Source organism: Arvicola amphibius, chromosome 12 (genome assembly GCF_903992535.2).
Source record: "Arvicola amphibius chromosome 12, mArvAmp1.2, whole genome shotgun sequence".
NCBI lineage: Eukaryota > Metazoa > Chordata > Mammalia > Rodentia > Cricetidae > Arvicola > Arvicola amphibius.
In genome coordinates, this window is record NC_052058.2 from 104,248,189 (window position 1) to 104,269,974 (window position 21,786).

The window sequence follows — 21,786 nt, forward strand, 5'->3', positions numbered from 1 at the left end:
AGTAGGCAGACTCAATGAGAAGCCATGTAGTCACCGTGGGGGACAGATGCTTCCACTGGAGCTCGCTGAAACTTTGCAGGTAGGCCACAACCTCATGATGATGCACAGATTACAGGAAATGTGCTAGTTTAGGATATAAGAGCTAGCCAAAAATATGCTGAAGCTAATAGGCCAAGCAGTGATTTAATGAATACAGTTTCTGTGTGGTTATTTCAAGTCTGAGTGGCGAAAACAAACAAGCAGCCTCTCTCAACAAATTGGCATGCCAACTTGTGCCAGCTAAATCCATTTAAAACCTGAGAGATTTGGGGAAGGAATTCTAGACCCCACTTAGCATTAGAAACAAACAAACAAACAAACTACACAGCTTCTTTAAATACGGTGGTTTCCTAGTTTCCCAGCAAAAAGAGATCTGACTCTTTCAGGAGAGCCGGCTATGCAGCATGTTACAAACTACTTAATAGTGCCACATAGACTCACTGTATACCTGGAACTGGGGCAGTATGCATGACTTGCAGAGGTGGTGAACAGACCTCTGCCATATTGGACTGGGTGGAGCCAAAAGCCAAAGCAGCCTTAGTCTAGTCATGCCATTTAACATTTTAAGAAGAGGTTCTAGTCAAAAAAGGATTATAGATACATAATAAAGGCAAATTCAGATGAAAAAGACCTTGAAATTGGTCACAGAGTGTTTATAAAATGTACATAGGCTTAAGAGAGAGAAGAAAAAGAGTATGGAGAGTTATAAAAAGAAGTAAAATTTTTTTAAAAGGTAAAACAAAGTCTTTAAAGGGACAGAGTACAGATAGTCATAGATTAAAGGAATAAAAAATAAGCCACATAAAGATGGAATATAAACAGAAAGTCTGGATTATGCATATTATTATATTTTCTTGAATTTTTTGACTGTGAATGAGCTAAGTTAAGAGAGATATTTCATTATACAGGCTGCTAAGCTAAAGCAACATATATGTTTTAAAGTTATCTTGACATCTAAATTTTGGTCTAAGGATGTGTTGCTTTGGAAAACAGGTTCTTCTTTTGTTTCTACAGAAGATGAGATTTCTTCCAGATTAATGTGGTTTGATGGACCAAGACTTTCAGAAAGGTAGCTGTGAACACCCCCCAAATTTACTTTGCCCAACAAAAAGCAGAAAGCAGTTTGGAAAGAACTACACCCAAATTCCCAAATATTGTTTATAAATGTTTCTTTACATTTAAATGGGCATGTGGATACTTTGTTTTGGTATGGATATTAGTTTATTGATACAAACTTAAGATCGATTTATATATATATATATATATATACATATATGTATATATATATATATATACACACATATATATATATATATATTTCTGCTCTCAAGGTATTGTGTTTGTATAACTCATTTAAAAATGTAATGTATAATTAAAAATAAAAGTTAATAGATAATCATCTATAATAGTCAAGCTTGTAGTCATATAAGCTAGGTTTTCTAGATATATAGAGAGAGATTTCAGATAGGTATTCTTCAAAACTTTCAGAGACTAACAGAATATGGCATTTAAATATTTTAAAAACTTAGGACTTTTCATGACAACAAGACACATCTGCTTCTAGCATAACCAATTATTTCAAGAGAATGTTGGGCAATGACGAGAATCCTTATGTAGTTGGTTAGCCATTTGGGCAAGAAACTGTTCTTGCCTGGACTGCTTGATATTATCCTGTATGAACTGGACATGCAGGACCCATGACAAAATGACTGCCGATGCCACCTAAATAAGGTGAGACAATCCTTCTCAGTTCCTATTTCCAGCCTCATGAAGAAGTCTCTAACACATTCTGCAGGACACAGAAGAAAGTGACTAACAAACTGCCAATATAGGTAGAAATGTCTTTGAAATTTCTTGCTTCATGGAAAAGTCTGCCAGATACTGTGGGCATGTAGGTTGAAGATGGATATCCCAATATTACAAAAGTACTTTGGGTGACTGTCCAGGCAGCAAGATGTCATTTCTAGAGTTTTGAAAGTTGCTTAAAATGCACTTCCTGTTAACTTAGACAATATTATATTGTTCTGGGGATCTTTGATGGAATCAAAGAATAGACAGATATAATTATAGGTTTCCTTAGTTATGATAAAAGATCAAGTAGATATAAATATTGTAACTATAATTCTTGCTTAATACCTGTTTTGTTATATGTAATTTTACTATGTTAAAATTAAAACCTTTTTTTTAAGGTTTTAAGGGGAAATGGTGTTGGAAGTCCTTCTATATACATGTTGTTTTTATTGGTTAATGAATAAAGATGTTTTGGTCTCTGATAGGACAGAATAGAGCTAGATGGGAAAACTAAACTGAATGCTGGAGAAAGTAGGCTAGGTCAGTGAGAAGCCATGTAGTTGCCACTGGGGACAATAATTTTGCTAGAGCCTGCCAAAATGTTGCCGGTAGGCCACAGCCTCATGGTCATGCACAGATTAAAAAAGATGGGTTAGTTTAGGATATAAGAGTTATCCAGAAATATGTTTAAGCTATTGGCCAAAGAGTATTATACATAATATAGTTTCCTACTGATTACTTTAGATCAGGGTAGCTGAGAACGAACAAGCAGTCTTCTCCAAAAAAAAAAAAGTCAAATTTTCACTATTTACAGATGATAAGGTAGTTTACATAAGTGGCCCCAAAAACTTTACCAGAGAACTCCTACAGCTGATAAATACCTTCAGTAATGTGGCAGTACACAAGATTAACTCAAACAAATCAGTAGCACTTCTATATACAAATGATGAAGAAACTGAGGAAAAAAAATCAGAGAAACATCATCCTTCACAATAGCCACAAATAACATAAAATATCTTGGGGTAACACTAGCCAAGTGAAACATGAACAGTCTTTGGAGAAAGAAATTGAAGAAGATACCAGAAAATGGAAAGATTCCCCCATGCTCTTGTATAGGTATGATCAACATAATAAAATGGCAATCCTACAAAAAGTAATCTATAAATTCAATGCATTTTCCATCAAAATTCCAACACAATTCTTCACAGGCCTTGAAAGAACTATACTTAAATTCATATGAAAAAAACAAAAAGTCCCATGAGAGCCAAAACAATCCTGTACAACAAAGGAACTTCTGAAGGCATCAACATCCCTGATACCAAACTCTATTACAGAGCTATAGCAATGAAAACAGCCTGTTAAAGCCATGAAAACAGACAGGTTCACCAAAGGAATCAAATTGAAGACCCAGATATTAATCCAGACACTTATGAACACCTGATTTTTGACAAAGAAGTTAAAATTATACAATGGAAAAAAGAAAGCATCTTCAGCAAATGCTGCTGACATAACTGGATGCCAATATGTAGAAGAATACAAATAGATCCATATCTATCCCCATGCACAAAACTCAAGTCCAAATGGATTAAAGACCTCAATATAAGTCTGACCATACTGAACCTTATAGAAGAGAAAGTAGAAAGTAGCCCTTAATGCATTGGCACTTCCTAATATAACACCAATAGCCTAGACACTGAGAGCAACAACAAATATATATCTTCCCATGGGAAGGGGAAATAGACAAGATCTTCTGAGAAAGTTGGGAGCATAAGGGTGGAGGGAGAATGGAGGGCAAAGGGAAGGAGGTGGGGAAAAGATGAGAGGAGAACGTGAGGGACTGTCATAGTTAAGATGGGGGAACAGACAGAGAGCAAGGAAAGAGATATTTTGATTGTTTGATTGAAGGAGCCATTATGGGGCTAGCAAAATTCTGGCTCTAGAGAAATTCCCAGGAATCCATAAGCATGACCCCAGTTAAGACTTTAAGCAATAGTGGACAGGGTGCTCGAACTTGCCTTTCCATGTAGTCAGATAGATGGCCATCTTAAATGTCACCATTGAACTTTCGTCATCCAACAACTGATGAAAACAGAGCTAGAGACCTGCATGGGAGCACTGGACTCAGCTCCTAAAGTCCAGTTGAAGAATGGAAAGAGTATAAAGCAATACATCTGCTATATGCTCTACAGTACTGTATGCAAGCTGGGAGCTAGGCTGGAGATTTAAAAACATATGCACACAGGCAGAGACAAGGGGACTCGGGTCATCCTTGAAACAAGCATGCTAAGAATGCCAACTTTATTATGCTCCAGGGAAGCTTATATAAGGATCCTTACCTGATAGCCACACCCCAGCTCTTGGGATCTTTCAACTGCAAAACCCACCAGAATTCACTCCCCTGCCATCAGGAACTCATGAGGGTCTCGAGCTCAGAGCAGCTGTATGCACAGGAAAACAAGTTGTTTTTCTCAGTTCACTCCAGCAGGCAAAGGGTCTGAGGCAGGCAAAGGAAGTCAAGGGGCCAGCGGTCTGCAGCCCCCATCAGAGGAGTGAGAAAAAGAGCAAAGAGGTCAAGACCATGATGAGTTCACCCACTGAAACAGAGAACTTGAGCTAATGGGAGCTCACCAACTCCAGCTGGACTGGGAAGGAACAAGCATAGGACAAAACTACTCCCTCTGAATTTGCTTGACAGGTGCATGGCTCGGGCAGACTGCAGGACCACTGGCAGGGGCACCAGGATTTATCCCTACTACTTAACCTGGCTTTTTAGAACCCACTCTCTTTGGATGGATACCTTGCTCAGCCTAGGTATAGTATAGTAGGGAGGGTTTTTGTCCTTCCTCAAAGCAATATATCTTACCCTCTCTGAGGAGTGGATGGGGGGAGGATGGGGAGCAGTTGGAAGGTATGAGAGGAGGGGTGGTAGTGGGAACTGGGATTGTATGTAAAATTTAAAAACATTGTTTTTTAAACAAACAAATAAATAAAAAGAAATTAAAAAAGATGAGCTCCAAGTTCCCATCTCTGTCAGACTAAGCTTCCTCATTTACTCTAGAAATGCTAAGCTAGTCCAGAGCACCCAGTTCAGTTCTTTTCTTAAGTAAGCAAATTAGTTAACCATACAATATTAAATTTCATGTTTATTATCCATAAAATGTTTTGTTTTTCCCCCTTGGGATAGAAGTTTCTGAAATTAAGCAGGATAAATAAAGTTATTACCAGATTTGCTGTAAATAGATGTCTTATTATGGTATATATTTTCCCATTTGTAAATGCACTTGGCCACACACATCATAGTTCCTGCAACAGCAGATTCAGTGTTGGTGCTCAAAATAGAGAGGTTCCTGTAAGTTTTATTACCTGTCATTATCTAGTGCAATTTCCCCTTTCTCAATGCTCAGTCATTTGCTAGGAAAGGGAGGTGAGTGAATTCTTTATCTGTTAGCTAATTTAACCTTCAGGGTGAATGTGCATGCTAGATATGCAGTCCAGGATCTGAGTTAGACCCAGGGCAGGCTCAGAACCATATCTCCACCTCTCTGCAGCTAAACTAGGGTCTAAATCTTAGAGATTCACTGAGAACACTGGTGATTAGGAGAAACTATTGGTAGTGAAGAGCAGGGACAAGGATATTGTGCTCCCTGCAATACATGCTGGGGATGGAGATGCACATTCCCACATAAGAGCACATTCCAATAGGAGGCAGCAAGCTGAGGGAATTAGGGGAGAAAGATTGTGTACCCAGATGTGGGCAATCCCACTTGCCAGGTAAAGAAGTGGAGCCATTGTTCCTGAGTTTATGCTCAGCATCCCTATTCTACGACAGCTTTTTATCTGGGAGTAAGTCATGAACCATTTTAGAGATGGGAATCCTTGTCCTGGTACCCATAGCAAGTTACTGACCAAGAAGCACAGAGGTTCATAGTAATGGCAGTGAAGCTATCCACATTTCCCAGTAGAAGGAATGAGGGGAGAACCATAGGATCCTCACCTGGAATTCCAGCCAGGACTCTCACCTGCCATCCTCTGATTGTAAACTATCTTGGGGAATGCTAGGGTGTGTCCCAGCAAGATGTTAAAGGAAAGAGAGAGTCCTTTGTGCCTCTTCCATGATGCTATCACACATGGTGGGGGTAACTTTGAAGCACTGTGCTGTTTTGGAGTCTTTTATGCTCCTATAAGTAACCCCTCATCCATGTATGCTCTCTATGTAAGCCCACAAAATGCAGTGGTTTATCAAATTGGACTTTGATAGAATCATTATTTTGGATTGTGGCTAGTACCTTATAAATAAACATTTATTCACATTTCCCATGAAAAAGTTAATGTAGCAGTCCATTCCTTGTTAATACAAATAAAACAAGCTGTAGATGTATACTGCAAGTCTGGGAGATTTCCATACTTCTGTGGTTGTTCTTCCTGGAGAAAGTGGGATAATTGTCCTTCAAAAGAATACATCCAAGTTTACAGTCCTGGAGAGTACAACGACTACCCAGAAAGTTTATTTCTACAAATCTCATATATATAGCTGGACAGAATTCTTCAAGATACTAACTTTGTGTTACTTACTTTCATTTTTTAGTGTTTTAAATATTTATCTGCTACATTTTTCTTTAGTATTATTAACAATGTTTTAACTTAAAATTACAGATGCTTAGAAAGGAACTAACATGAATTTTTTTTAAAATGAGCTTTATGAAGAGAGAGCCTCTTGATTAGAGGGGGCATGATATGTCCCTGAAGTGGGAGAGCAGTTAGGAGATATGCAGTATAAAAGGACCTGTCTGAAACAAAGAGTATTCCTCAGATCCAGAGGGGTCTGCAACAGAGAACAGAGCTACTATGCAAAGCAGGATGTTGGGGTGGTGGGGTGGGGGCATCAGCTAACCACAACAAAGGAGGTTTCTGAGAGGTGGGTAAGTGGTACAAAATGTGATGTGCATGTCAAGGAACATGAAGGCAACACCAAGTAGAACCATAGACCTACTCTGCTGATGCAGTTTCTGCAGGACTGAAACATAACACACTTTCTTATCATCTCCATCCCAGAGGAAGAGGGAGAGCAGAAGAGAAACATGGTTCTTGGGAGCATCCAGGCAGCTAGCTAAACTAAAAAACATCCCAACACTTCAATATAAACTTCATCTATAGTCAAATAGTTGCTTCGGTCCATCTAGGAAATGTTCTGAGTATTCCTAGGTATTAGAAATGAGGAAATATTGGCAAATATCTTATTCACTTCTCTTTCCATCCTCAGCTGTTGTCTATGAGAGACAGAAACTTCTAGCTTCTACATATCATACACAGAAATATCAAATACTGTTATAATTGCTAAACCTTAAGGGCTCTGCCAGGCCCAAACAAGGGACCCTTTGCTAAACCACTGGATTCTCTTCTGGGCAACTTCCTCATTCCTCTGGTAGACCGCCAAGGTTTAGCTATCAAAATTCCTTATTTGGCTACCCCAATCAACATAACAAATCAGGGTATATCAATTCATCCCAGAAGGGGCTTTTCCTTTTTGTCCTTGGAAATCTCTCTTGCAGAACCACCTGCTGACTTTTTCTGCCCCACTCAGATTCGGTCTCCGGTCTCCACCCTGTTTCTCTATCTTGCTTAGTAAAGGACCTCTTTGTGCTGGAAATTGGTGTTTGTGCCTAATCCCGGGTCTGGAATAGACCAATCCACAATGCATGGGTCCCTTCATTTTGGTGTCCTAATTCAGATTGACCACTAACTTATTTCATACTTTCTGGTACTTCCAGAACCCAATCTTCTCAACCAAGAGCTGCTGCTTTGTTAAGTCCGGACCTTTTGCCATCCCAAACCTTCCCCAGGTTATCAGGTGACCCACTGAGTATCTGATATCCCCATTCTGTTCTGTGGGATTGGGATGGTTGAACCTCACTACAGCCTTCATTGCTTTCAGTGGACTCCCTCAGATGGCTTGTAGGCACATTCAGTTCAAATCAGCTTGCTTGGTGGTTTTCCTTTCACTTTTCGTGGTAATTGTACCAAAACTTGGTATCCATTATTAACAATCTGAAAATCCTGTCCACAGCTTCCTAGATTTCTCCTTAGACTGGTGTCCTTCTCTTAGTGACAGAACTTGGGTAAAGACCCCATTATCCTATAGACCCCCATATCAGCCTCTGGAGAATCTCAGCAACTCCCTTGGCTCTTGTCTTTGGCTCATAACCTGGGATCCACTCCCTCCATCCCAAAAGATATGCCTTTGGGATATCTTCTCCAAAAACTCAGATGGCTCCAACTCACTCAGACCTCAAACCTCCAAAGCTCATGTACTTTGATACTTATGCTTGGCCCAAATACCCCCTAGACAACGAGTCTCCTGAAGGCTCTTTTAATCCAAACATTCTTCGGGATCTTTACAACTACTGTGAGCACACAGAAAAGCAGAAAGTTTCTTTATATCTCTGCCTTCTCTGCTCTTCATTCTACTCCTTCTTTATGTGCCTCTTGTTTGCCTTCCCACATCTTCCTCACCCTTAAATCTTCTGCATTACATCCTGATCCTTCTGCTCCTGAAATTAAAATTCCATCCTTTGATCTTGTCATTGAACTTCCTCTTATCCCCTCCTTTCCCCTGGTCAGTGACCATCCCCTCATTCTCTCAAATCTAAATCCCTCTCCACTTCTCTACCTCTCTGGATTCTATCAGGTTTGAAACAGGTGGCCTCCACATGCATGGACCCTCCTCCACTTCCCCTACCTCTCCCATGCAATTTAGTTCACCCCTAATATTTGATTGTCCAGTAAGCCTCCCTTTTTACAGCCCTCTCCGTATTCACTCCCATGACAAATTGCTTCCAGTCTCTGCCACAATCCCACCCTTAGGTATTGGAGATGGATAATTCCCCTAGTGTTTATGTCCTCTTCTCTCATAGTGAATTTTCCCAGCCTGAAAAACATCTGGTCTCCTTTACCTCAAACCCCAGCACATTATCAAACAATTCCAATACTTAGCCCAGTCCTACGACCTTAAACTTCCATAACCTCTACATGGTCCCCTCTAATAACCTCCTCCCTGAGGAACACCAGTGTATTCAGGAAAAGGCACATGGTCATGCAAATCAAATACAGCATACAGATAGGACCCATCCTGCAGGAGCTGTGCCGTCACCAACATAGACCCTCACTGGTATTGCAGAGAGTGATGACTCTCAGGCCAGGAACAAGTATTTCATTGCTTATCTCCTCTGTGGTCTGAGGGGAATGGTCCTTAAACCAATTAAATTTCAGGTCTAAGAGGTAATTCAAGACAGGCCTGACAATCCCTCCCAGTTTCTCCAACTCCTCACACAGACCCTGCTTCAACATACAAACGTAGACTCAGAGACACCCAGATGGCCAGCAATTTCTTGTGAACTACTTCTTTGCCCAGTCCTACCAAACACAAGTGCCAGGCTCAAACAACTGGACAAAGGACCACTTACATCCCAAGCCAAGGTCCTAGCCCTAACATTTAAGGCATTCCATAACTGGGACGAGTGTAACCAAAACCACAAATAACTACTCTTGGTTAAAGTGCTCCAACAAATTCCCTGTGCCGGGACACCCACAAGAAGGGGATGGTAGGTCAAAAGGAAATGCCGTGCCCTGGCTTCAAATGTGGCAAGGAAGGTCACTGCACCCATTTTTAAAAATGCTGCAAGATTCCTGGTGGTCCCGAGCGGTGGCTGGCCCGGTGGGCTGGTCCCGGTGAGCCCAGGGAGAGGGGTGGTCCGGGTTCCTGGTCCTGAGCAGCGGATCCCTGACCGGGAGAGCCGCCAGTCCGGGTGGGGCCCAACCATGGGCTCTGGGCTGGTCCCAGCTCCCAGTGAGTCCCCGGAAGGTGTAGTTTCCGAGTGACAAGTGGCTGGGCAGGCAAGCGGGTGGGAGACACATGGACAGGCACATTGTATACAATACAATTTGATATTTATTACTTAGAGGAGAGAGAGAGGATCAATGTGCCTTGGACTGGCCCCAAGGCACAGCTTCCATGGGGTCATCCAGCCTTCTTATTGGGCCTAGCAACTGAGGACTGATGGCACCTGGGGTTTCCTACTGATCTGACCAAACCCATACAGACCACTCTCCACGAGCCTCGGGTCTCACTTCTGCTTCCTTCCTTACATTTTCCTAGATAACAGGCCACTTTTTCAGTCCTAGGAGAATTCTGGGGTCGCAGTCACCCCTCTTCCTCCTCCATAGTCAGAGTACATGGCCAGTTTTCCAGATTCCTGCCTTAACTTGCTCCTGTACAGGCCTTTCCTTTTCTAACTTCTTTCTTCTCATACCCTCATGACATATTCCCTTATCAGGAATAGATAGCCTTTCCAAACTTGGCATGATTTTTGCCTTCTACTGAGGCAACAGTTTCTAAGATACCTTGGTGTCCCTCCTCTTCCTTATTTCTGCCTCCAGTTGTAGTCTGTTTCTCTCTCTAGAATCCCAAAACCTCTTGTCCTCTGTCCCCTTCCTTAGTCAACCCCAGTGAATGGGATACCATCTCTCTTTCCCTTGGTACACATCATAAACCCCTTTCTATTACACTGTGACTACATCTCCAACTTCTAATACCCCACCCTTAACCAGCCTCAGAGGCCTCAAAGACATCATTCAATTCTTTTTATTCAAGTGTGTTCTACCTCCTATCTCTCTACCTTACAATGTGCTCATAATGGAAATCAAAAAAACTAAAGAAACTTGTCAATTGGTCCAGGACCTTTGCTCTATTAATTAATTAATACTATCCTTGTCCCTCTACAGCCTGTGGTCCCCAACCTTATACTATCCTCTCCATTATCCCTGGCAACACCATTCACTTCTCTGTTCTCCACCTTAAAGACTTTTTTTTCAATATCCCTAGATAATCATTCTCAAGACCTTTTTTTTTTTCCTTTACCAGGAAAGAGCCTGATACTCAACAGTGCCAGCAACTGACCTGTAGTGTCTTTCCCTGTGGATTCAGAGATAGCCCCACCTCTTCAGCCAGGTACTCACTAAGCTCCAGGCCTGCCTCCTACCTTTCCCTCCCACCTGCTTCAGTGTGTAGATGACATCCTTCTGTATATAGATAACCTCATTTTTTGCAGTCCTACCCTCTCTGATAGGCAATCTGACACCTCCTTAATCTTCAATTTCTTCAGTTCCAGAGGTTACACTGTCTTATCCTCCTCCCAGGTCACCCATCTTGGATTCTCTAGTTACCCCAACTCATAAATACCTTACTTTGCATCATTTTGCCCATCTCCTCTCTTATTTCTACCCTCAATAAAATCCATCAATCAACAGGCAGAACTAGTAGCCCTCACCACAGCTTTCCATATTTCCAAAAATAGCTAGTAATGTACACAGACTCCAAATATGTTATTCATAATCTCACTAACACACTTACCTATATGGAAGGAACAAGGATTTCTAAACACACAGCAACTCAATTACTAACTTTTCATATACCTATAACTTCCTCAAAGTTTTTGTCTTGCCTTCTTAAACTGGCATGGTTCATTGCAAAGCACATCAAACCAAGCCCCTCCACTGCCAGTAAAGGCAATAATCACACTGATGCAGTGACCCATCACAGAGAACATTTTGTTCTCTGTGACTCATGTCACCTCCCTCCAGGTTGACCTGTTGCATGACTCAGATTACAACCTACCTAGCCCTCCTTCCACTCAGGCCATCACTCATTACTTACATCACATACTTCACTATAGTACCAAATCCCTTCAGTCCTTTTTCTGAAGCCACCTGACTCTCATCCAGGCAGATTAGATCTTCCTCCATAATGTAACCCAAATGTGTGATGTTTATCAGCTTACTAACCCCACTTTCACCATTAGATCCCTTCTTATGCCACTCACCAGACCTGATGACTACTTCCCGACAAAAACTGGCAGATTGACTTCACACATATGTTCACTGTAAAATGCTTTAATATTTCTTAGTCTTCACTGATACATCCTCTGGCTGGGTTGAGGACCACACAGCTACAAACAAAAGGCACTGACTGTTACCACCTTGTGCTCTCCAATGTAGTTTCTAGCTTGGGACTGCCTTCTTCCTTCCAGTCAGATAATTACCCAGAATTTACCTCTCAAGTTACCCTGATTCAGGCTATGTAAATAGCCTGATTATTTTCAAATTCCGTACAATGCACAGTCCTCTGATAAGGTAGAATGTACCAACAGAACCTTAAAAGAAATACTAACCAAACTGACCCTGAAACTTTATCTCAACTGGATTAAACTTCTCCTTCTAGCTCTTCTCCATCTTCACTGTATGCCTCGAAAACCCTTCAGACTTCTCCCTCTGAGTTGATGTTTTGGGAGACCCCCTTTTTCCCTAGGAATACATTACTCCATTCCTGATCAACTCCAGCCCCCTATCTTAAAGTAGGTAATCTGTTCACTTACATGGTCATATTTCAAACACTTTTTTCCCAAGCCACTCATCAATCCCCCAACTTGTCCTATACAACTAGGAGACTCAGGTTCTCTTCACCCCTGCCACACACACATTCATACACCCAACCAACTTTGCCTCTCCAACCCAACTGGCAGGAGCTCCTCATGTGTTAACCTCTCACTTACAATGATAAGGTCATGTTCTCCTCTGGCCTGTGAACTTCTTACCTGCACATGGGAACAGTTTTTTGATGGTCTCCAGTAAGACTTCTGGCTTCTACTAATACCCTTCAGTAAGCCAGATGACCTCAATGAGACAATTACCAATCTGTAGCTCCAGAGATCCCTCCAGCGCCTCAGTCCAAAGCTTATTGAATTTGGGATTTTCCTCTTACATCTCTTATTCTTCTTACCTCCTCCCTCACTAACTCTGCCTTCAATCATTTTAGGCTAATAACCCTCTTTTACTTGACCTTTGCCCCACAGACAAAAAGGAGCCAGAAGAACAATATCCACATACACAGTGACTCAATAACAAAACAAAATGGCGGGAATAAAGGACTCCAGCAGGCCCATACATGGTGCCAGCAGGTACTGCTCCACCCCCCCCCCTTTTTTTGCTAAACCAAAGGCTATTGGTCATTGACCTCTATCTTGTTTGATAAAGGGTTTCTTGAGTTTTGTCTCTACATATTCCAGACAAGCTGGTCCAAATGATTCCAGAGCGTCTCCTTTCTCAACCTTGTTTCTCTCCCATCAAGTACTGGGACTACAGACAGGTGCTACTACAGCTGACTTACTTATTCAGACTCAGGTCATCATGCCTGCATGACTAGCCCTTTACATGCTTAGCCACCTTGTCAGTTTACTTCTTCCATTTTTAATTTAAATGTGTTAGGTATCCCATAGGCCATGCCACCTGGGCTGATTGATTAATCAAGGTTTATCCCCTAATTCAGAGCCCTTTGCTGCAGCTGCAGATGACCTTCTTTCCCTAACGCCAGACATCAGTGTTCCAAGCAGTGGCTGCTTCTTTCTGACTCCTAGAATCCAGAGGTCAACCAGTCTTCTCAGCAAAACTCAAGATTACTGTTATTTCCTGATCTGTTGCTGCCTTTCCTCACTCCTATCTCTTTGAAGAGGTAAATTCTATTTGTGCAAAGGGAATGAGAAACAGTTCTTCCAGAGTCAAATAAGAGTGACAGCAGCCCAGAAAGAGGAATTCAGTCTGTTCCCAGATAATATGTCCCATGTCAATATAAAATTATAAAAATATCTCTTGTATTCTAAGAGATTGAAATTTTTGCTGTAACTCATTGTCAGTGTTAATTTTAATAAAGCTTGAGGCCACTTAAGACTTCCATCCAACAGTACTCAACCTGTTTCTTTAACCTGCCTTGAAGAGAACAATCAACCTTACCTTGGCTTTCTCATGAAACCAACTTTTATAACCTAAGCTAATGCATAACTCTAATCTTAAATTATGAATTCACCCTTGTCCAGAATTATGCATTGTATCATTTGATGAAAACAACAAATATAGATTTTAAAGACAACATTTTAAAAATCTAGGTTGAACACAACAATTATAAATATTGGTTGGCAAACAAAGATGTTTGTAATACTGTTTCTTACCTGGGTCAGTTTGGAGTCAGTTAATTACTTCTTTATAAAATTCTGTTAATGATTTCTGTAAAGTACCCCACTCCTTCCTCATATGATGCTTTCCGTGCTGTTCAATAAAAACAGAACACTTTATTAGGGACAGACTCGCATATACAGACATATAGAAGGACAGATACATACATAAGGACAGAGTCACAAAATAGCATTCAGGCAAGCACAGTTTGAGATTCATGCAACATACCAACAGAAAGCACAGGGAACATGAAGACGAGAAATCAAACCTGAACTTAGTTTTGGTTAAGTGATTCCAAAGAGAAGAGCTTTTACTTAGATCCTTAATGTGACACCAGTGCTTTCTTGGTGACTCAGAGATAATTGCTAATGTGTTTAATTCATGCAGTGCTAGAATGTGGTCTTATGAAGATTTAATAGGAATAGAACAGGGCAAGTCATAAATCACAGGTATATTGGGAGAAACAGAAAGGCAGGCTACAGAGAGTGCAAAATCTCTTTATAGTTTTCATTTGCTACCTGTTGATATTCTTAGCTTTTGGCTTGGTACAAACTTGGTGTCTGTAAAGTTAATGCATTTCAAATAGTAGTTATAAGGATTTGGGGTCAGACACAGAAAGTAAAACAAAATGGCTACTAGAAGGACAGAAATATCTCAAAATACATTTGGATCTGAATTTGCAGCATTTCTACTCTCCATGGTGTGTTTTAAAATATCTGTTTTAGTTTTATCTATATGACTGCCTGCATGTGTATCTTTACACTGTCTGTTTGCATGGTGCTTATTGTGAGAAGTCAGGCCAACAGGAGAGGGAGGGCAGCAACTCATATATTAGATTCTGTGATGGATGTGGATTCTTTCACCTGCCATGTGAATTGGACGGCAATAGGAGAGCATCCAGAAGCCACCAGCAAGGGCAAACATCATAGGGTGTCATTACAGTCAATCATACATGGTGCTGGAGGTGGTCTGGCCTGGTGTGCATGTATACAAAGACAACATGGAGCAAATGTACATGGTTAACACGGACAAACAAGGTACAGCAGGGGCAATTCTATCTTTACCATAACTTTATTTATTTTTTATTGAAAACAGATTCTTCTCTCCTATAATACATCCCAAGCAGAGTTTCCCCTTCCTTCACCTGTCCTAGCCCCAAGATTCATTCCCACTCCATTTCCTCTTCAGAAAACACCAGGCTTCCAAGAGACAATAACCAAACAGGATAAAATAAGATGCAATAAGAATAGGCAAAGCCCTCATATCACAACTGGACAAGGCAACCCTATGGGAGGAAAAGAGTGTCAAGAGCGAGCAAAAGAGTCAGAGGTATACCCACTCCCACTGACTGGAGTCCCACAGAAACACCAAGCTAATAGCTAACATATATACAGAGGACCTGGTGCAGGCCCCATGTTTGCAGCTTCTGTCTCTTTGAGACCATGTGAACACTGGTTAGTTGATTCAACAGACCATATTCTCCTGGTGTCCTCCATCCCCTCCGATTATTACAATCTTTTCTCCTCCTCTTCTGCAGGGTTCCTGGATCTCCAAGGGGAGGAATCTAAGGAGAACCTTCAATTTATATATATTCTCTTTCTGCATAATGCTTTACTGTGGGTCTGCTCTCATCTGCTGCCAGAAGAAGCCTCGCTGATGACAAGTCAAGGAACCAGTCTATGGGTACAGGAAAATACTCGTAGAAATCATTTCACTGTTTTTTTTTTCTCCAGTCTTGTTTGGTTCTACCCTAGGTCTCTGGGCTATCCAGTCTCCAGTTCCTGGCCATCCAGGTAGAGTTGGGCATTGGCTTCCTCTCATGGCATGGGCGGGCCTCAAGTTAAATCAGATATTGGTTGGCCCCTCCTGTAAGTTCTATACCTCCATTGCCTCAGCATGTGGTTCAGGTAGGACACACTGTAGATTGAGGGTATTGTGTAGGCTAGTATCCATCTTTCTCCTTCTCTAGCCTGCAGAGTACCTCCACACACCATAGTTTAAAACATAGGGTGAAGGCTACATGCAGGCAGCTGCTCGCCCTTTACTTTCAGAGATGGTCCGCAGGCAGCCTTTCTCACCTTCTGGCAGACATGGCCTGTGCTCTCTTGCCATAACATTAAGCAGGAGATTAATGTTCCTTCTGAGGTGGCTTTGAGAGTAGTTTTAGTATAAATAAATGTCATGCCATTCAAAGCAAAGTACTCATAATGATCTTGGCACAGTGGTGCATGTCTTTTATCCCAACACAAGGAAGGCAGAGGAAAGTGGAACTCTGAGTTTAAGGTCAGCCTGGTCTGAGTAGTGAGTTTTAGGATATCCAGAGTTCTATTGTGAGACCCTGTCTCAAGAAAAACCAAATCCCAAACCCAAAGTGTCCTTACAGTGTATTTTTACTTCATCAAGTTTCAGGTGTGAGGGGTTTCAGATACTCTTGGGCGTTGACCCAGGATTACTAGAAAACCAGGAGGGAGTGAAAACCCAATAAAGCCATGGCTATCAGGGATGCCCTTCTGCCACTGGAACATGACTGTGGAAAGGGTGTTCGGCTTGTTCGTATTTCTCTATCACTTCATAGAACTGTTCTTCATGACTTATTGTAATTTCATTCTCTAAAATATTGTTGTCAAGGAACAAACACTTTGTTTGGGAGCAGCCATAAGATCTGGAAGAGTATCATCAATACAAAAGAGCTAACTGAATCACAGAATCTAATGGCTCTGTAAACTTTGGGGGAGGGGCAGATAGAGCTCATCCTAAGTGCCCATTAGTGATTGACTTTTTATTTTTATTCATATATAATTGAATATGTGTGTTATATGTATACACCCGCATGTGTGCAGGTGTAGGAGAAGGCCTGAAGTAGTGTCAAGTCCCCTAGAATTGGAATTAGAGGTAACTGTGGGCTACTCAAAGTATTTGTGCAGGTGATTGCTTGCCACAGTGCATGGATAGATGTTAAAAGAAGTTTTTGTGAGGTTGGAACCCTCCTTCCACTGTGGATTTTAGAAATCAAACTCAGGTTCTCCAGCTTGTGAGCCAAGAGCCTTTACCTCCGGAGCCATCCACCAGACTGAGGCTCACCTCACACTCACTGTCTTCATAGCAGCATGGTAATAATACTTGTTCTATGCAGAATGCAAATCAGGACAAGGCAAGCAAAGAGTTTTAGATGTGACAAGTGCTTATGAGTGGCAGCTGTTGCGGCTGCAGACACCACCAACAGCAGAATATTTGGAAAGTGCTGCATCCCCATGAGATACATGATCTGACGTCCCAGAAATCCTCACAAAATTGAGCAGTTTTTATTAGCACCTTCTCTGCATTGGCAGACAAACCCTGATGAGCACATACTACTGTTTCTGAAGTAGAGAACTTGCTTCCAGTTCTTTTGGCTACATCCCAGTTCTGTTTTAACTAACCACAGCTTCACGTTCTCTCTCTATAGTACCCAACACTCAAAAGCACAAATACTTATTTCCTTCTGCATACAAGGGAAGGAGTGTATAGTTGTTGATGTCACAAATCAGCCACCAATGAGGTGTAGTCACCTTATCCTGAAGTTAGCATTTGCATCTCAGATTCTAGTAGGTGAGTCTATGAGCCAATCTTTTAAAAAAGGAAGGAATGAAAGAAAGAAGGGAGGAAGGAAGAAGTCCCGAATATAAGGTGTCCCCGTTTTGTTATTTCTTATTGATTTAACTGGAATTACATTTTGAATGGCAATGTTTCCAAGTAATAACTTACAGCTTTTCAAAATACTTAGCTGAGAGGCAATAATCTGTGTGGTTTATACACATGTTTGAGCCAACATTGAAAATGTATTATGAACCTGAGAAAGTTGAGTCTTGAAAGATTTGCATGATTTGTCAAATAGTGCTTAGCTGGGAGGTATAATAGTTAGGATTCAGTTTGGGTCTTTCTCATTCACGGAAACAACGTGTGAGAGCTGAGGTGCATGCGTTTGAGCATATGTGTGGAGGTCAGAGACAGGCACTGAATATATTATTTGATGGCTTGCCAACTCGTAGTTTGAGATAGGATGTCTTACTGAACCCAAATTTCACTAATTCAGGGATTCAGATGAGGGAGCTGGCCAACAAGCCCCAGGTATCTTCTTATCTTCACCTCCCAGCACTGGGATTATAGGTAGAAACCTCAAGTACTGCGTACCCAAAGTCAAGTATTCATGCTTGCATATGGAGTCATTTTCCTAGTTCCAGATTTAGTATTTTTTTGCTTTGTTTTGTTCTTTCTCTAATATATAGAACTCAAACAATGTGATCACTTTACATGCCCTTTCTTTTATAGCATGATTTCTGATCAAATAGTGTGTAGTCTTCCCATTGCTTCCAAGATGAAGGTCACATGTCTATGTCATTTATAGGTTTAATCCAAACTTTGACTCATCTAATTAACTGCTTTATCATGGAAGGCAACTGACATTTCACCAAGGCCACTTCAAACACTCTCTTATGGGCACCTGTGATCCACAATTCACTCAGCATTGGAGATGTGTTAAATCAAAGCCATCCCCAGGCAGGATAACTTCCAGAGGCTTCACGAAGAGAAGTGCAACGGTAACAAGTGTTAGGGAAAACATGCATTTTAGGGCTGTCTGTTAAGTGTCTACTTTCTTTTCATTTAAAAATAAGAGGTGTGCTCAGTTCACATGTACTATCAAAATAATTTCATTAAATGTTTTACATAAGTTAAAAATAGAAAAAAAATATGTTTTTGTAGTCTATTGATTTGAAATCTTTTTACAGTTTTATTAGTGCACACTGTATGCTAGATGTGAGGAAATTCGTAGTAGAATTCAATAGCTCATATATTAACTGTGAGTACCAGGATGTCACTATTTGTAGAAGTCATGTTTTTGGAACTATGCTCACTGATGGTTATGCTTAATGCAAGATGGTCCAGAGGACTACAACGAAAGGAATTAGAAAGTCAGAGATGACATCCAGGAAGAGAAACTAATCCCAGCTTATTTGCATAGTCATGTCATAATTGCAGCTCTCAATCAGAGTCTCATAAGTTGCCTGATCATCATTTGGAAGGTAAGTTTGCTTGACTGTGGCAATAAGTACAAAGGCTCTTTAAATGGACATCATAGTCAGCATCAGAGGAAAGGATGTGATTATTTTTGAGAAACTCTTTGAGGGATGTTGCTCTTAAAGTAGGAGCTATCGGCATAATGATTAAATGTGATGGTCAGTACAACCGTGTTGTTTCAAGTTTTACTAGCATATATTAATGACATGTAATAATGACTTTAATTATAACATTTTAGTATGTGCAGAGGATAAATTTGCTCATATTCACAGCCCCATTGCCCATTCTTGCCCCTCCATCCGTGCACACAGACCTTTCTCTTCCCAACTTGTCTATCTTCTACTTTCATGTCTTTTTCAGTGGTGAACCAATACAGTATGTGAGAGCCATGGCCAGCAGACATATTTCCGGGGACATGGAGGAAAGTAGCTCCAGAAGGGCTTAGATCCCCTGGGAAGACTACCATCTACTTGGTGTGCGGCATGTCCTGGCTCTAGGTCGTGGGAAAGTTGCCTGACTTGTAGAGGTCACTGTTGCAATATTGCTGTTAGATATACCATTCTGTTACCTCATAAGAAACAGAAATATAAAGCAAATTTTTAAATTTCATTTATTTGAATAATTACAAAAAATTAAATTAATCATTTACTCTCTTTAGTTGACTTACACATTCCATCCCACATGCCCTCTGCAAGAGATTCTTTAAATATGCTTAATTTGTAATGTTAACTTTATATGTAATGTTAATATGCATTGTTAATTTAATATGCAATGTTTTATGAAAAAATTGTGTTTTGCTTATATATTTTAAATTTAGGTGAAGAGTACATTGTTCTGTAGCATGTTTTTATATGTTTATATTATGCTTATACATCACTTAAAATTTAAGGCTTATTTCCACTTCTGCAAATTTTTGGACTCTACTGGTGCCAGTTGCTGCATAAAAGTAGAAAATTTCCCAATGCATTCTTTTGCTTGTAGTCCCCATATATACACATACGCTCAATAGATAATCTTGTGTACATTCCTTTAGAGACTTGTGTGGTAATTTATGTGATATATATATATATATATATATATATATATATACATACATACATACACATATACATATATTTATAGAACTGCATTTGAGGACAAGCCCCAGGAATAACTTAAGCATTGAATTTACCCATTTCACTTGTGAAACTCTGAATTTACTATACTCTAATAGGACCTGTGCCCTTTCTGCTCATGCTTTCTTGAGCATGGTGTCAAGGTGTCTGAGAGCCCAGTGCTCTCAGCCTTACAATGACTATTTATAATCCTTTGATTTTAAGTTTTAAATCTTTGTGTGTGTGTGTGTGTGTGTGTGTGTGCATTCACACACATGAGCACATACACTTATTTCTGTACACAGACTGACAAAATGAGATTGATCCCTAGAAACTGTGCTGGAAGGAAAAAACTTCTGAAAAGCTGTCCTCTAGTTTTCATGTGTGTTGTGGCACAAAATACACAGACACACACACACACACACACACACACGGGGCAGGAGGGAGGGAGGGAGAGAGAGAGAGAGAGAGAGAGAGAGAGAGAGAGAGAGAGAGAGAGAATAGAATAAGTTTTAGCTGTCTGTTGTTGTAATAAATATATCATCAAGAGCAATTAATGTAAGAAAGGACTTACTTATTTACTTTGGCATGTGGCATCAGGGGAAGGCATGGCAGCAAAAGCAGGAGACTGACTGAACCTATTTTTATCTGTATATAGGAACTGAGGTGAGGAAACAAACTCTCAAAGCCCGAGTCCATGATGTACATCTTCCAGCAAGATTGCATCTTCTAAAGGTCCTAGAACCTCCCCAAACAGCACCTTCAACTGGAGACCAAGTGATCTAATATGTGAGCCTATGGAGCAACATTTCACATCCAAACTACCAAAATAAAACAAAGAAAATGATATAGCATGCCATGAAATTAATCTTGTGATAGCTCTCATATTCTTTCTCTAACTCGCTATACACCCTAAATCCCCTTAAAACAAATGAAACAGGAATTGATTGGAAAACCACAGAGTAGGCTAGATTATCCTTGAACCCAAATCTAAACATATATTTACTGTTTTAAGGGGAGTTAATGTTCTTAAACTAACAAATTACTAAGCAATTACTGGCTAAGCCAAGAAAATGCCAACTTATAATTGCTTGGTTCAATTAAATCACAGATAAAACCAAAATGTATATACAGAAAAAAGTGACTAAATTTTGTGGAGCCTGTGTGGACTTCTTTCATTATCTGGTTCTAATACTCTTAACACCCAGCACATGGGGTTGGAATAACCCCTTTTCCTTGTGTGTGTGTGTGTATGTGTGTTTGTGTGTCTGTCTGTGCGCACATGAATATGCACTTGCCGGGTGACAATTATTAAGTTTAATTATTCCTTTTTGTATTTTGAATCAAGCTCTTACTGACCTGAAGCCAAATACTTTACCCATAAGCAGTCTCCCAGCTGCAAACACAGAATTCTCTGCTAGTAAATTTTGCCTTTCAATCCTAGTTCAGGCTAGTAAACATAAAACTAATCAGGTTTCCCAACTCTCTTAATCTAGTAGCAGAATCTAACTCACATATCTGAGTTTTTGATATTTTCTATACAACATTCTTTTTTAATGCAAATAAATGGACTATGCCCCCGAACCAACACACAATGAATGTTAGCTCATTTCCTATAATATGATGTGCTGTCTATACAGCAGACCTTTTCATGGACCCCAAGTCTCTGTCTGCAGGAATGGTACTTTTCATGTTTTTGTCTCAGTGATTGCATAACATGTTCTGCTGATTGGACAACTTCTAGGTAATT